General features: G+C 42.8%; 1 protein-coding gene across 1 annotated transcript in view; it reads left to right on the top strand.

Annotated features, from left to right (window-relative positions):
• Positions 1 to 4949: 4949 nt before the first annotated feature.
• Positions 4950 to 17690, top strand: part of KCNE2 (potassium voltage-gated channel subfamily E regulatory subunit 2) — a 92259-nt gene continuing 79518 nt past the window's right edge. The window contains exon 1 of the mRNA XM_033011315.2: positions 4950 to 5026. The gene's annotated coding sequence lies outside the window, so the exon portion shown is untranslated. The remainder of the gene's footprint in view (positions 5027 to 17690) is intronic.

Below are 17690 nucleotides of genomic sequence, written 5' to 3'. Positions count from 1 at the left end.
AGGCAGAGAAGCTCTTGCCATCTCCTTTCCTCCTCAGCCAGGCTGCCAGCTATGGAGAAACAGAGAGAGGTCTTCCAAGGAAGGCCACCGCTCAAAGCGCCTTAGGAGACAACCTGAGAGAGGCCTGTGGTCAGCACTCCCTGGCTGCTAGCAAGGGTGGAGACAGCTCCTAAGAGTTCAGATGCTCAAGCACATTGATAGTCTGCTTAAAATAGAGTGGCAGGGATTTTACAACAATCTTGCAGTCTCTTGGGAAACTCCGATGAAGCAAATGGTTCAACGCAAATAAAAACAGACAGGTCAGGAAGAAGTTTTTCAAGGATAAAATACCAGGACCAGAAATATCAACTGAAAAATGTGTTTTGGTTTGTTTTTTTTTTTTTTTTAATATTAAGTCTATACCAAATTATCCTTGCTGGTTGTAACCATTTCCTCAGTCCCCACACAGTAGTCTGTCTTCATTTGCTGCTATATTTTGTTTAGATTCAAAGCCTTTATGGACTGAGATCTATCTGCCTTATGTGTTTATAAAGTTCCATATATGTCTTGGGAGTTGTCTGAACAATAATAGTAAGCAAAGAGCATGTAATTTGGGCTGAAATGCTGCAAAAATATATACTTTAGAGTCCTGTAAAGTGCTTGATTAAGTATATATTTGATTTGGGAATGCAGCTATGCGTGAAATCAGATGACAAATGTCCAGGTGAGCTCTCAAACTGGAAGTCATCTCTGTCGTGAAGATGTTTCCATTCTTATTAAGCTCCTGTTGCTATCTGAAGGGCTAGACTTTCCCAGACATCTGTGGTACAAGCCTGGAGTTTTCAATAAAAGTACCGAAATAAAAGTAGAGATGGAAGTGTCTGTTTTTTGTTGAATAAATGACAGTTGTTGATAAACTGGGGCAGCTGAAGAATGTCTGGAGGTAGGATTCATTTTACTGAACTTTAGATGTCTGGGGGTAGATGTCTACATCAGAGCTGCTCCCCTGAGGTCTTTCTTGCCCTGATTTAGATACCTGCTTGAGGTTGGGATGAATCATGCCCTGTAAAGCACCTCAGTTGGCTGACTACAAAGGAAGCCGTGCTCAGTGGTTGGTGACTGCACTGGGAGAAGCCTGAGTTCGAGATAGGTTAATCCTGATTTAGAGGTTTTTAGGCACAGTAAGTTGAATATTGTGAAGAAAAAAAAAAAAAAAAAACTTTCCTTTTACCTTTCACAGCAAGATGAAGGGGATTGCACCTCTGGAAAATGTACTACCCTGTTTTTTTCCTAGGATGCTTTTGCTTTTACGGAGTTGGTGCTTCTGGAAATGACACTAGGGATAACTGTGCAAGGTAAAATTTATTTTCCAGGCTTGTATTTGGGAATATCAGAAAACCTGTCAGAGGGCATATCTTCATGGGCAGGTACAGGCTTACTTCTACCCAGAAGTCAAATAGCTGCCTTAGCACACCTGGCCATGAAGCCATCCTGGAGCATGTAGAAGATCTCAGGTTTGTCTGTACATGTCTACATAGGCATGATCTGAAGCAGTTCTCTAAAAACGACAACAAAAGCTATTGCTGTAATTAAGAAAGGTCTGAATCCAGCTTCTTTGAGGTATATAGGCAGGTTATGCACAGTGAGATACTGGATAACTATAAGGGCTCTTGAAGTAGCCCAAGGAGCTAAATCACAGGAAATGTTTTAGGGATGGGGGAGAAAAAAGTAGTTAGGCATGGAAGAGCTGTGGAAATAGTAGAGAAACAGTCTTTGAGAAGCTGTCGTGATTTATAATAGCTGTGGCATTACAGGGCAGCCAGTCAGAGCAGTCCAGAAGGTACAGAGCCAGCATCAAGACCCCAGTCTCACTCTCTCTCTGCTGACATCCTACCATTCCTGTGAAAAACAAGTAGGGAGCTGAGCATGAGGCACTCTGGGACACTCCTGGCAGTGTGTACATGGCACAAAGTCACTGCTGTGTGATCTAGCTAACAGCACTGACCGTTCACAGTCTGCCCACATGACCGTGCCTTCAATTGCTACGTGACCTGGCAGCACAGAGATTTCACATGGCTGAGGGATGAACTATGGCCTCAGAAGATGCAGAGTAGAATAGAGCATGTGATATTGAGCTGTTTATAGCAAGGTGTTACTAGTTGCCTTGAGGCAAAATCTTTGCTCTGTAGTAAGCTCCTTGCACAGTGAAATGGGAAGAAAAAATAGATAAGGCCTAGTCAGACCCTAAGAAATAAGGGCTACGATATTCTCTAATTGCAAAATGGAGGGTCTACAGTCACTGGCAATTACTATACACGAGAAAAGGCAAGCCAAGATACAGAAACAGTTAAGTATGTCATCATGAAAAAAAGCAGAACTGACAGAAAAGGGAGACTTAGTAACTGCGAGCAAGAAAATGTTCTGCTGTCATTTGTTTCTACTATTTTTCTGGGAAACGGGACTTTGTGGGCATACTTTGTAAATAGGATCTCACCAAAACATCTCTCTGATGTTGTCATTAATTTTTTCCTCCTTCTATAAACATGCCTAATAACAACTAGCTCTAATTGTATGGTAGCATGTGCTCCTCAGGAGAAAAAGACAAGTTGCTTGAAGAAAAAAATCTTGGAAATATGATTTGTGGCACAGTTTTTATTTAGATCCGGATGTGGGATAAGATATATCCATATTTGGCTCAAACTCTTGACATGAGAGTTAGAAAAGAAAAGAAAAAAAGGGGCCCCATCTAAACTGAGGACCTCAGAAAACTTAGGTTCCAGGCATATCCACATGAGACTTTCCAAGATAAATTAACAGCGGGCCAATTTGTAGATGTTCAGCTGGACTTAGATTTATAGACCAAGATGTGAAAGGAGGCTAAGAACACTTCACACAGCTGTGGAATTTGCCAGAGAAACTGAACCTTCATTTGTAGGAGCTCACCAGGAAAGGAAGTAGGCAAAAAGGTGGAATTCAATTGCTTATTAGTCAAGACTTGCTTCTGGTAGGCATCGAAGACAAAAAGTATTTGTAGCTTGTTCTATGATGTTTTTCAACTCTGGGAAACATGATTAAATTTGATTTAGAAAACAAGAGAATAATGCATAAATCCAGGGAGGCTGTTCAGCTGATTGCTGGTGTGGTGATTGAGAAAAACTGGCTAGAAGAAGCTTCTTATAACTTTAAGGTTGGCCAAGAGAGAGAACCACAGTTGTCTAGTGAAAGTTCCTTGGATCCAAGCTACTGAAGTGTAGCTTGCATGTCCAAAGGTGGCCTGCATGCCTTTGGTTTGGATCTGGGAGTGGTGCAAGAACAGTGGGTGTTTGTCTACCAAACGGGCAATAAAACTATAAAGTGCACAGCGGAGATGGACAGCAGTTCAATCATAGCTCTTCTTAAGAGCTGTTAACAGTCCAAGAGAGCACTGTTCTTCAAGGCCTTGAGTTCCTGCCTGCATCTTAGACTTCAAGAGACAGGACAGTCTGTGTGAAAGAGAGGGAAGGGTGTTTCAAGTTCCCTAATAAACCTTTAGGCTGAAAGAGCTTTTTATTAATATGTTATTCAATGTGGCTTCTTTTTATTGCAACACAGATGAAACACCTAAGACTTGGGGGATGAAAAAGTCCTGAAAGCTCTGGTTTCTCCCAGGGTATGCAGTTTATTTCTGCGCATAATTGAAAATTGGCTGTGACATCTGCTGTATCTGTCAGACACTAGCACAGACACTGGCAATTAGCAAACTTTCTCATGCAGTAGCTGAACATGCTGGTCGTCACCACAGCTGAGATTAGAACCAGGAACCACATGCTCCAGAGAAGCAACCCACCACTGCATGATGTATGAACCCAGGGAAAGCTTCTTTCTAACCTTGGCAGTGCTCAGCTTGCAGAAGATGAACTTCAGCTATTTTTTCACATTCAGAAATCTTGATGTAACTAGATGTTCTTGTAGGAAGTGGGAGGTCTAGACAAATGAAAGATTTTAGGCATTCCTATTTGGGGAGCACCCGAGGGAAGGACTATTTGAATAATTTGTTTGTACAGTGCCTAAAATAAAGGGGCCCTGGTCCATAGTGTTAGGGGAATAGAAATAAAAACAGCAGTAGTCTTCCCCTTTTCAGAGGGGGCTCCTCACAGGATGGACATAGAATGCAGTAGGCTGGGATTTGAGTTAAGAGAGATTTGTAAAGCTTTTTTTAAGTTATGTGCGGATGGACCCTTTTTGACATCAAAATGTGACTCATGCTTTACTGATGTGACAAATGAGGAGGAATGTGAGAGTTGACTCTGCCTTTGCATATAGGCAGATAGGTTTCCATTGAAGATTGAGGGTTGGACGTGTGCATCCAAGTGTGGAATCTGAAATACCAAAAATATATCCTGTAAGTTCCAAGTACATAGTGACTACACTACAGGTTGTTGATATCCAAACCTCTTTTCTACGTAGGAGTTTTTTCGATGTGACAGACAGGGGCTATCCTTTTCCAAGGACTCTGGCAGCTCTGGCTTTGTACGAGTGCTACACCTTCAGAGGATACCTGCATTTTGTGGGGCATTTACCAAGATGTGAAGGTGTTGACTCACGTAAGAGCTGAGCATTCAGTGTTCCCAGCCCAACCTGGCTCCCCTCTGGTGGATTTGAGGCACACAGAGGGAGGGAATTCAGCTGTTAGGATCTTCCTTTTTGTTCAAATATAACTGCACAGCAAAGTATATGAGTGCTTTCAGACTGAGTGTCCTCTTCCTTCTCAGTAATGAAGATGGCAGGATGGACGATGCAGTGTTTTCTTCCTTTATCCTGTTAGCACCTCAAGCTGCTGTGGAAGCTGCTGAATTTCACTTGAGAGGCAGCTGCTGTTCACACGGTGGAGTCACCAGGAGTACACCTGGTGGGGTCACCAGGAGTAGCAGCTGTCAAAGCAAGCTGGACTCATTGGGGTTACAAGTTGCTTTTGACATGTTGTTCTGATCACCTCCCCCTGCATCAGAGTTCCTGGGTAATGGCCGTATAAACACCTTGCCTCAGAACCCCATCTTCATCTTTTATGGTAAGTAGTAATTTTTTGGGTGGTACTGTGGACTAATGCTAAGATAAGCTGCATACCTAAGATGTTGGAAAGGTCAGTGGTACCTTCAGAAAAGAAAAGTTGCTGTACCCCTATCCTTGCTGTTTTATCCTGCATTTTGTTCATCTCTGATTTCACAGAAGACTTCTCTTGCCTTTTTTTTTTTTCCTGATTGTTCTGTCACTGAATTGTGTAATTAATGTCTTTAATATAGCAATCATAATGTGAGGCATTAACAGAGACACTCTGGCAACCAAAACAAGTGAAAACCCCTGTAAGATTAATGCTCTTGTTCTTTCTCCCATGGTAAAATGTCAGTATTTTAGGAGAAAAAAATATTTTCAGCTGTGCACAGAAGGGTTTTTATTTAAGTGACCACAATTTCAGAGTTTCCATTGTGTTTTCATTCTCCCTCTCTCTTTCTTTATGAACAGGCTAGTATCATTTATTTAAAATTCTCCCTGTTTTCATTGGAATGTAGTTAATTGACTTGGAAGGAGTATAATCTCTTGAAGAAAAACATGCTTACCATGTAAATAGCTCCTTCTCAAAAGGTTTGCAAAAAAGCAGATTATGTACAAATTCTTAGAATGCTCTGTTATGCCAAACACTGTTGCATTTACTTGAATTAATTGAGTCCTGGCATCAAGGCATGACATTTATATGGTTATTTATGTTGTTTATTAACTAATGTATAGCTGTGATAGTCTAATTACTACTGCTCTTAGTATGTCCATATAAACTGTTCACAGCAATAGCACAAACCACACGCAATTTGGCTGGTTTCATGTTTAAGCAGGAAAGTAAAAATTACTGGGTTTCATGCAAAACTGTTTGGCCCATGAACCTTTCATCAAATCTGCAAGAATAACTTATTTGTTTTTGGTTCCCCCCCTCCCCATCTCCCTACACACACCCCTATATTATGGAGAAGCTTAAATGAATGTTGTGTTTTTGTTATGTAACTTCAGGTCAGTGGCTGAAAATCAGGCATATGATAGGTTTCCTTGTTACTGATTGACCAAAACCATTGTCTTTGAGTATATATAGGCATACCAGTGTATCTCACTATTGTGACCCATTCTTCAAGAAATGATGAAAAAGCCCTTGACAACACATACTTCAGACTCAGACCCAGCTCTGCTGGGCAGCCCGGGTGGGACACAGCTACCTTCACTTCACTGTGAATGATTGGATTCAAAATTTAGCTCCGCTGCCGAGTTGCCTCAGGGGCAGCTGAAGTCCGTGTTCATCTGCCTCTGAAGAGAAATCAGCTAAGATCCTATTTCTGGGTGTTATGTTAGTAATACTGTTTTGATGGGGTCAAAGCAACAAACCTCTCTCTCCTGCCCAGCCTCCCTAAAGACCGTCAATTTGGTGGTCCCAGTCTGTTACCTGCAGTGCTCTTGCTCTGACCAAATGTGTCCAGAAAACTCCCTGTACCATATCACCCACTACGGGAAGGCGGATCAAGAGTACCCCTCTTATTTCCAGGCTCCCCCCATTCATCTCTGCTATGGGACATTGGGGGCCAGTTCCCTCTCCTGCCTGACTAGATATGAATCCATATCACAGGTGACCCAGGGGAGCTCTCACTCTGTAACCCCTTTGGAGCTGTGTATGGGGTACACCACCAGCAAAATCAGCTGAACCTGCATGAAGGGTGGGGGGACGGTGTGGGTTTACACAGCTGTGGAGGCAGGTGAGGTCAGTGTCATGCCAGCTCCATGCTGGCACTGAGCTGGTGGGTCCTGAGCCAGTCCTACGAGGTATTTCTGTGTGTTGGATCAGAGCTATGTTGGCAATAAGGAGGTCTGTTTTGCTCTTGGATGTGCAAGGTAGGTGCAGTCCCATGCTCAGTGGTGGCAGAGGGCTGTGGCTGGCACCAACTTACACCCTGTTGGCTTGGCTAGAGCTAACATGCAACCGCATGCTGCATCTGACTGTACAGATGTGCCCTGTAACTCCCTAGCCCAACTGTTAAGGCAATATTGCCTGGCTACATGTTGTGCTACTGAATAGGAAGACCAGACACAGGCAGACTGTGCAGGTATCTACAGCAGCAGTCTATGTAAGAGCAATGAGAGGGCAAAACCACCCTGCTGTCTCCTTTGTCAGCCTTAGAAAGTCAAGGGAGGCTACTGCTGCTGCTACCCAGGGAAGAGCATGGGACTGAGACAATCCTGCCATCAAGAGTTACTGCCCTTAGTTGTCTTCCTTGGAAGCCAGCAGGACCAGAAAACCCTGATTTCCAACCTCCCTCCCCTGATTCTCCAACTAGCACTACCCTCTTTCCTCTTTGGGCCCCTTAGTTTTGGAGCAGCAAAATTCAGTTTGGCCTACACTGCGGATAAGCCTTTAGCTGGCTTTGGGAGAGAGAGGACTTTTCTGAAAACTGCTGATGGCATCTGAGTCCTGGAGAGGGACAATATTGAGACATACCCATGTTTTTGGCATTTCCCTTGGCTGGCTCAGCAAACTGCACTTCGTGGCGCTTGCTTTAAGGCGTGCTGTTCTCAGGCCTCGTTATGGGAACAGAGGCACCCGTATCTTGGATGCCGTGAATTCCCCATGGCAACCCAGCATCTGAAAATTGGGCATGGCCTCACGGAGTGTAGCAATGTCCTGGAAAGCCTTGCTCAATGTCAAAGTAAAATGGACAAAGACAGGTCAAGGAGAGAAATTTAAGTTGTTGGAGTTATTAGGCTTTGACAGATACATGGTTGTTCCAGTTTTTGTTCCCTGTTTCTTCAAAATAGGTTTACTCTACCATAGTTTGAACATTTAATTTCTTTTAAGCAGCAGTGTAGCCTCCGAGAAATGAATGGATGGCTCAGAAGGGTAAGTTTGTTCAAAGAGATGTCTGAGGGGGGGAAATGAGAGCACTTGTGCTTCGGTTCTCACAGATCAGGGATGTATTTAGCTGAATTCTGCAGTTCCGCTGTCCAAAAGTACACAAACAAACATGTTTTATTCACACACAGAATTACTGTTTTTGTGCAGTTAGGGAGGGAGGCAGGCAGGGAGTGGCCGGACAGAGAAGGGCTTTTTGTTCTCATTTTGCCTTTGGCAAATGCTCCACCACTCGACTCCAGCAGCGTTTGCAGAAGAGTTGCGATTCTCTGCTGAAAGGTGCAGAGCGTTGGGGCACTACGGCCTCTTCTGCAGGCACAAAGCTGATGTGTGTGCAGCGTGGGCTTAACTGTGTTCTGGGCAGAATACCAGGGCTTTCTACCTGTAGCGACTGTTTAGAAAAAGAAAAGGTGCAGCCCCAAAAAGATATCTTTTTTTTTTTTTTTTTTTTTTTCCCAAGCAGTAACATTTCTAAACAAATATTTTTTAACCAGCCTGAGAAAAGACAAATTAATTCTACATGTTCTCAGTCCATTGCCTTCCACCATCCATCATTCAGGATAATGATAGATTTTCAGTTTATAATTCAGACAGTGTTTGTTGACAATTCCCTCTAATTTGTTTGGTTCTTTATAATTGCTCAGCAGAGGGAGAAGAAGGGGAGTAAGTTTTCAGATACCTGGTAGGATCTGGAAGCTTGGAAGAAATAGAAAGGTGTTGTAGATGCATCAGGCAACCATGCAATCTATTATTTGAGAAGCAGTCTCTCTCCCAACATTCACCAACCACAGGCACAAACTGCCCTTGACCTCCTGTGCTGGAGTTTTTGAGCCCTTCCACTCTGTAGACCCCTACAACTTCTCAGGCGAGGTGTTGACTTGCTGATTTGCCAAGTGTTGCACAGGGAGTGTAAAATGGCCATTTGCAGATTGACTTAAAGGTAGGTTGGAATGCTTCTGACCACAGACAAACCCCTCAATGGGGTCTGCGAACCACAGTTTGAAAACTGCTAGCTGTAACAAACTTGCAGCAAAAGTTGTCAGACCACAATGTGTGACTGAACAGCATCAGGCCTGGTCAAGTGGACCAATCAATATTCTTGATTTCTGCAGTAGCAGGGGTGTTGGGTATAGTAAAAGCACCCAGATCATACTGAGAAGGAGACAGCCTTTAGTGGGGCAGAAGAATGGAAGAAAACCCAGATGCTTGCTTTCTGGGGAGAAATTCCTTAGTGATCTCAAGCCTAGGGGTTGGGAGCAGATGTGCTAGGTAGCCCAGTCAGGCACCTCAGGTGCACTTTGCTTGTCACCCCCGTCCTAGCATGAACAGGTCACTGTGAGGATGGGCTGAAGGGACAAAGGGGACTGCCTGAGAAAGGAACATAAGCAGAAATGGCAGAAGAGAAAGAGAGACAGGGATTTAGGGCATGAGGCTGAGTGTTTTATTACAGAGCAGTGGGAAATAGGACTGTGCAGAAAGAGGGATAGCTGAGCTAGCCAGGTTGTTATGGGGACTGTAAGGTTGCTGTGGAGGGAGAGCTTGGGAGAGCTCCTGGGACCTGAATTTGAGTTCAGTAATATGTTCAAGATTATTTATTAGAAGTATTACAGGCATGCCCTGGAGCCCTAGGCTGGGACCAGGACTCCACTGCGCTAGCTGCTGTCTTTTCCTTCCAGAGATAACAAATCATGCAGGCATGATCTCTGCTGCGTACTAACTGTGCCTCTCTCCCCTTCAAAGCCCAGTGTCTGTGTGAATAATTTCTAATGTAACTAATATTTATTATTAGGTATTTGGAAGCAGAAAAACTGAAAAAAAATCAATATCTTGATTTGGCTTTTCTTTTAGTGAACTACTGAGAATGTGAATAATGTTTGCTATCCACATACAACAAGGCACTGGGAATCTGTGCTGTCTGACCGATTTACTGAATCATTTCTTGTGTAGGTTTGTAAAGCCAGTTCTGGCACACTGGGAGGCTGTGCTGGCGTGGGAGGAAGAGGAGGTCAGACAGAAGGGCGGGGGACAGTGCAGCCAGGCAACTACCAGCAAGGCCTGAAGTTGTCAGGAGAGAATGGAAGTTAGCATGGGTTCAGCTCCATCCTTGGACTGTTAAATCCTATCTTTTTTAACAGGAACCTGTCAATAGTCTCTGATAAAGCAGTTATGATTTTGGTTTGCCAGGTAACTGGAGTGTGACAGGACCTTCACAGCCATAGTTTATATCTCATTGCATGCTCTGGAGTTTTCTAACTGTTCCCTGTTCCACTTGGTTTTACCTCCTTCCCGGGAGTCACTTGTATATTACTGCCCAGAGAGCGAGGACCATCACCCTCTTGAAGGAAAGGGATGAACTGAAGCAAGTGTAAGACAGGCCAAGCAGGATGGAATAACTGATTTGTCCTTGTCCAACGTTAAGAAAAGCAGGTCAGTGCGGACAACATCGTTCCCAGTTGCTTATCTTGGTCACATTCACAACCTTTTGCGTTCACATTTTGTGGTAATCACAGAGACTCACTGGTTTTGGGGACGGCTTCTCCCTTTTTCATATGTAGACTCATAGAAGGGTCTAGGTTGGAAGGGACCTTCAAAGATCATCTAGTCCAAATGTCCTGCCTTGGGCAGTCACATCTTTCACTGGATCAGGTTGCTCAAAGCCCCATCCAACATGATTTTGAACACTTCCAATGATGGGGCACCCACATCTCTGGGCAACCTGTACCAGTGTCTCACCACCCTCGTTGTAAAAAATGCCTTCTTTATGTCCAATCTAAATCTACCTTCTTTCAGTTTAAAACCATTGCCGCTTGTCCCATCACTGAAGACATTGGTAAAAAGGCGCTCTCCATCTTTCTTACAAGCACCCTTTGCATACTGAAAGGCTGCAATAAGGTGTCTCTCGAGCATTTTCTTCTCCAGCTTCTTCTTCAACCCCAACTCTCTCAGCCATTCTTCATAGGAGAGGTGTTCCCAAATGAGAGGCCCCCATTTTTGTGGCCCTCATCTGACCACTCTAACAGGGTCGTGCCTGTCTTGTGGTGGGGAGTACTGCATTCAGTCTGAGCTGAATGCAGTACTCCAACTAGTGTCCCAGGGAGTGAAGCAGAAGGGGAGAATCACCTACCTTGACCTGCTGGCCACTCATCTTGTGGTTAGTACTGAAGGGATACTTTCTGGGCTGCAAGCACACATTGATGATTCATGTCCAATTTTTCATCCACCAGTAACCCCAAGTCCTTCTCCACAGGGCTGCTCTCAATCCTTGCGGCAAGGATTATTGATATTGATATCCCCAATATCAATACAGGCTAAGAGATGAATGTCTGCTCTTCAGTAAGAGTTCTCCCTTGAGTGGAAAGGATACTGGACTAGCGAGTTTATTTTGTTTCATGAGACACACTGGCCTTTTTGGAGTCCTAGCAAAAGAAAGTGTCTACCCTACAGCTTACAGTGGGAGCTGAAATCTGAGAACAGGCCAAGTAGATGATAAAGAACAGCAACAGAGAAAACCTGCCACTACAAGACTTCCCAGTCTTGGTGGGCCTCAGGAACTGATAAGAGAAATTAACGACATAAAAATTCACTGAGAGCCATAATAAATAAAACCACCAAAGAATCTAACCCTGTGTCTTTAGCTCAGGAGGTGTAGGTTGCTGGAGACTGGGAAATCATATCAAAGAGGTACGATATATGCTTCTCTTGTTCTGATAGCTCTCTCTAGGTGTATGTTGTTGGACACTGACCAATGCCAGGAACTGGACTAGATGGATGTGTGCTCTAAGCTAGTATGGGCTGTTCTTAGGTTTGTCCATGTTCATCTGTGTTTTCTACTACACTTTTAAATACAGTACTACAACAAATCTTTATTAATCATTAAAATATCCTGAGTAGAAAAGCCTGTAAAAGACACTTTTAACAACAACAACAATAGTAATAATCATCATCATCATAATCACAGTGACCAAGCTCTGAGGCTTCAGTGGCAGTCAGTTCCTGTTTTATTAGTCTGTATGGAAGCATATAGGATACACGTGGCTTGCAAAAAAAAGGGAGAAACTCAGCTGCATATTGTTGCTGGTGATCAGTGGAAATTTCATTTGGTACCAGCCTTCTGGGGCTGGAAGTGGCTTCTCCTAAAGAGAGATAGCTGCCCCTGAGGTCCAGCTGGGAGAGAAAGAGAAGATGGAATGTCTTGTGAAGTTTTGTGGGTTCTTTGAGGACCCCAAGGTCACTGTCCTCTCCTGATGTTTTTCTGAAGAGTCACTCTCTTACACTTCTTATGGGCCCTGGCGTGACATTGGAGGATGGCTCGCGGCAGAGCGTGCCATGCAAGGCTGCTGCAGGTGGCCACAGTGGGTGGTGGGCAGGCACTGGGGCCCTTCTCTGGGCATTGGAGAGCTGCAGCAGTGGTAATGCAGAGCTCCATGGGGGTAAATTTAGTAAGCAGAGCAGGTATCCACCTAAGGTGCCAGATGGGTGGAGAAGCAGCAAAGTGGCTATTGCTCTGCTGTCTGTGCCTGTGTCAGAGCCCTGGGGAGGTGAGGTAGGAGCTGGATTATGGCAAGTGGTGGTTCCTGCTGGAGGGCAGAAGAGGGAGGGACAGGACCACCCAACTCCTCCCCTGCCAATGTCGGATCTCGTCCCCTTGGCAGCAGCAAAAGGTGGCTTGGAGATGCAGGACTCTCCTGTCCTTACCAGTCTGACTGATCAATCTTTGTGCCCACAGCCTGAGAGTTTGTTCACCCCCTCCCACAGGAATGGCATAGGTCCTTCTGGCTCTCTGGAACAGGAACAAGTAAGTCCCCATTCCTGCTGATGCAACACTCACTTTCGCCTCCCATCCTGGGAGGCCTTGAGTGTTTAATGCCCAGCTGGGTGTCTCTGTAATGCAGACAGAGCCTGAGGACAACTTGTGAAATGTACAGACTTTCTGCAGGAAGAAATTTCCAGGCTTAGGTTAGCAGGTCCCTGTTGTGAACCTCAGCACCTACCCCAGGTCCCTAGGTGGTAACCAGCCTTGAAGCTTATGAGGCTTGACGGGGCCCCAGCAAAAGAAATCTCACAACTCCATAAAAGTCGAGAAGCTGGTGCTGGCACAGAGAGACACAAGTTCCCCCATGATGAAATGGCTCTTCTGCTGCAGACTAGCATTTGCTGACTGGAGAGAAGCTGCAGTGGCCAAGTGAGAAGAAGTGAGTCTGCCGTGCCTTCTGGAGACTCTGTGGTCTGCCTCTGCCAGGCTCGTGGGCAAGCCTATCAAGCTGAGTGTGTGCTCAAGGGCTTTGCCAAAACTCTGCTTGGATTTATGCAGCAGCTTAAAAAGTACCATACTCACAAGTGCTTTTCTGAAGCAGAACCCTGGATGCCACAAGCATATCGGTCAGGAAGTGTCACGTTTTTCTTGCTAGGGATGTGCTTTGTCCCTCTCAGTGTGAAGTTTTAAAGCTGCGTAATTTCTCTAATAGGCCTAACGCAATAGGCCAGACTCTGCTCATGAAGCATGTACATGATTCCCCTGAAAGCTTATGGAAAGTATATACAAGTTCAGTAGTTGGCCTATCCTCTCAAGTCAGCTTCTTCATATCAAGTTAGGCAAGTATTTTGTTCTCTCTTGCTGATTGGTTCACAAAGTACAAGCCAGTTTAGCTTCACTCAAAAAATTCTGTCTCCAAATTATGATTTATAATGATTTAGATTTATTTCATTTCATCTTTGAATTCATGTCAAATCAGAGGAGGGTCGTAGTAAAAAACAAACATTTTTCTGAAACAATAACAAGGACATCGTTATGATAATTGCAACATAATTTGCTCCATCAATCACATAGTTGTGTGGGTTTTCTTTTTTTTCTAAAAAAAAAAAAAGAGAGAAGGATAAATGGTTAGAAAGCCAGGCAAAAACAAAACAAAACAAACAAACAAACAAACAAAAACCCTCATGAATTTTTAGCCAAATGTTTGTCTGTTGTTAATTACAAGAATCTGAATTTGCTGGATGACTTATGGCTATCTTTCCACAGAGAATAGCAAACCATATGCCCCTTAACTAGTACTAACCTGCCAAAGTTATGTTTTTTGCTGAAAGCAATCTGGAATGGTTAGCACACTCACTGCATCTGTTTTGCAGATTAAGAGAAAGGAACACAAAGAAAACTATTGTGCTCCTGCTTTTTTATTGGCATGTCATGTAATAGCCTGGAGGAATATCACAACAGTTAAAAACTGAGATGAAAGTGATGGGAACCTGGTAAGGTTATTTTTGTTAAGTAAGTGTGCTAATTATAAGCCTATTAAACCAGACACAACTGTCTGGAAAACATGGAACTCTTACATTCCTTTTAGTCTTTTCTTCAGCCTGATTTTGTACCTTGACAAAATCCCTAAAAAATTCTATATATACATGTACAATTGAATGTATGTTAAGTTCCAACCCTTGAATTTGTGCACTTTAACTAAGGTCAAAACCATATTTTTTTGAAAATTTTTTTACTTTACTAGTTCAACTGCCTTGCATAAGGCTATGGACTTCATCTGTAACAGAATTCTTGCAAGAAATTATACTGTCTCACTAAGAAATATTTCTTTGTTAAATTTGTCCAAGGGGGAAATTGCAACATCATTAAAAAAAAAAAAAAAAAAATCTCTGTTAACTTCATTTTATAAAACTGCTGCTAAACATCATCAGTTCATGACAACCCAAAGAGAATAGCCCTGGAAGCTAAGCCTGCGACGCTATTCATGTGAGTGATCCTCCCTCATATACCCATGCGACAGCAGAGCTCTGCTTATCTGAACAGTGAGTTCTGCAGGACTGAGTGTGGATCCCTACTTTTACACCGGAGCAGTCTTATTTTACACAAGCAGCCTTATGAAAGCCAACTATCTCTTCCGGTAAAGGAGCTCTTCATAAAAATGAAGGGCTGTACCTTTCTTTGCTCCAGGGACATACCCTATATTTAGGTCACAGTGGTTCAGCTTAGCCAAATTTCAGCCACTCAGTAATGTTTTGCTAAAAACTGAATTCCATTTGTGACTATTAGTCAGTCTTGTTTTCTAGGCAACCAGCACTGTCCTGCTTTTAAGCTTTTTTGAATTTTTCACTGTTCTGTCCTCCCACATAGGTCAAGGGAGCACTTACAGACTTGTGTACCATAAGCACTCAGACATACTTACAGTTCAACTGGTAATGTGCATGACTGAATAGATTTTTCAAGCTTGTAACAGTGAAAGGAGAGTGAAAGCTAATTTTCCCCTGTCAGGATTCAAACAAAAGGCTAGCTTTTTGACTATAGGCATTTTCTTTATTTTAGTACCATCTTTCCAAGGCTTTTGTGGTCCTCCTTGTATTGATACTTAAGCACTGCATGAATATATTTGATTGAGCACAAGGCAACAGAATAAAAAGAGTTTTTCCACTTGAGTCCCTACTTTCTCTTCATTGAGACTGTGAGGGATTGGAGATACACTTTTGAGAAGCTCCTTTAATTTTATTGAAAGGCTTCTTTCCTGTGATTTGTCTCTGGATGACGGATCCGAAGGGTGTCCTGCCTACAGCAAGTATCCTTGAATTTCTGTAGCATTATCTCACAACCGTTAGTAAGTTGCAGAGGAACACTTTTGTACACTGTTTTCTCCTGGAATGAGCAGGGCAACAGAAATTCTTTTGATGCCTCTAGGTGAAGTGGCCACAGTCCTGTGAGTCCCAACTCCTGGCAGCCTTCTGCCTGAAGCTGGGAAATACCTCTCTTCATCTCTTTTGCTGCGTCAACCTCACGGCCTTCTCCTGTGATCTCTCTTAACTCCTCTCCTCTGGTCTTTCATGATCTCTCTGTTATCATTCCCTCTTTCCTGTAAATGCTGTGTTTTGTTTTCAAGAAAGATATTGCAGGGCAAGACTTATTTTTGATGTTGCTGTCATTATTATCTGGTGAGCATCCTCTCTTCAAGTCAGTATATAAACACAGATACCTCACCAAACGTAACAAGAAGCCGATTGTCCAAAACAGTTAATAACTAAAAACAGTACAAGTAACTCAAAGTGGCAACTGGAGTAACTGGTCAAAGGAGCTCAAGGTTGTGCTAAGACAATATTAAACAATATTAAGGGTTGATGACCTTGAATCTGTTGGTTGTTCTTAGCAGCCTGACTAAAGCAGATGTGCAATTCTCTCCTGTGCTCATAAGCTCACAAACTCTTATGTTAGTTTGCCTTTTATTAAGAGCTCATCACACTTATAAGGTCCCACTGGGGTAAACACCACTTCAGAAGATTCCCATTATTATGATAAACATGACTTCAATGTGCCAGGTGCCTAAACTCTGTCATGCCTTAATAGAGGACTTTTTATCTCAAAGGATGTTGGAGTTGGTCTTGTTTTTTTTTTTTTTTTTAAACCAGGTTTTTGTATACTTGTCCATGCTGGACAACAACACTGCTCTGTCCAGGGGGCCCTTGGCAAGCCCAAGAAAAAGAGTACAGTGGGACTGTAGAGCAGTAGGGAAGAGGTCTAAGTGAGGAGAGTAGGTGGTGCCACCCTAGCATTTACCCAACTCCTCCAGTCTAATGGCAATAATTTTATTTCCTTCACAATCTAAGAGAAACAATGAAAACCTTCAATATATTGGTGGTGGAGCACAGTAATGTACTTTTCAAAGACAGGCATGTACAAGGACATTAGGGAATGTTTCTGCTCTGTCTAATAATACCTTGTAGTAATTTGCACTAATTTAAGTGCCTCCTTCACTAGCCTGCCCATTTCCATGAAATACTGGGTGATTTTAATATCTTTGAAACTTCTGTCCAGTTTTGTAAATTGGTCAATGGCTTCAAAAGGCATCAGTGAGAATGGGTAGTTTGTGTGAATACATAAACCAGGTTTCCTTAGAAAACCAGGTTAAAAACTTCATTACAAAAATCAATTCACTACATGCAGCAGAGCAATTGCAGCCAAGGTGATTTGTTTACAAGGTGTTTATCTCATCCCTAGTTCCTAGCATAATTTCTCCTAGCTGTAAATTGATAGCTGTGATCATTTTAAGAAAATGTAATGATACTTTATAGACTAGGGTGACATTTACAGAAGGCTTTGTAAATTTAAGATACACCTTGAGTTTCCTCCCCTAAGGAAAAAAGAAGCATAGTCCGAGAAATTTCCAAAATCATAAACTTGAAGTCTATCCTGTCTTTGCAAAATGTCTCAATTGTTTTGCATATGAGCCAGACAGCATCAGCCTCTGGTTGAAAATATTTTACGGTAATGGTTCACATAAAAAAATAATTACAGAGAATTATTTTAAAACATTTTTTGGTGATGGGAGGAAGAGCAAGTTTAAATATGTGATTATTTACTGAATAAACTGATTCAGTTTATTCTGATTAGTACTCATCACAGGTAAGAGATAACTGCTTTATTTTGTCTTGTGGACTGCAAATAATCCTTCTAAATACTAGTTCAGCTGGATACATACGTATATTTCTGGCTGTAAGCATGTGACAATTTCCAGTGAAGTCACTCATGTGATGAAAGGTCAGCTCATTTTTTTAATATTTTTAAGCTGAGTCTTCATAATTACAAAACCCCCACAGTTAAACCATATGAGACTGATGGAACTGTGATATTCTTCATAGCAGTCATGTTACAAAAGGAGTTAGCCAATTAACAGGCAAATTAAGCAATATATAATTTGGGCCGACCTAATCTGCATCATCTTAATTTTCTAACTACTGTGCATGAGCTTATGAACTCTCTAGGATAGAGGAAGTAGGACCTGTCTTCTAAAATTAGACTTAGGTC

Source organism: Tyto alba, unplaced genomic scaffold (assembly GCF_018691265.1).
Source record: "Tyto alba isolate M040663 unplaced genomic scaffold, T.alba_DEE_v4.0 Super-Scaffold_14, whole genome shotgun sequence".
NCBI classification, from domain to species: domain Eukaryota; kingdom Metazoa; phylum Chordata; class Aves; order Strigiformes; family Tytonidae; genus Tyto; species Tyto alba.
The sequence above is the reverse complement of the archived record's forward strand: the minus strand, read 5'-3'. Positions and strand labels throughout refer to the sequence as shown.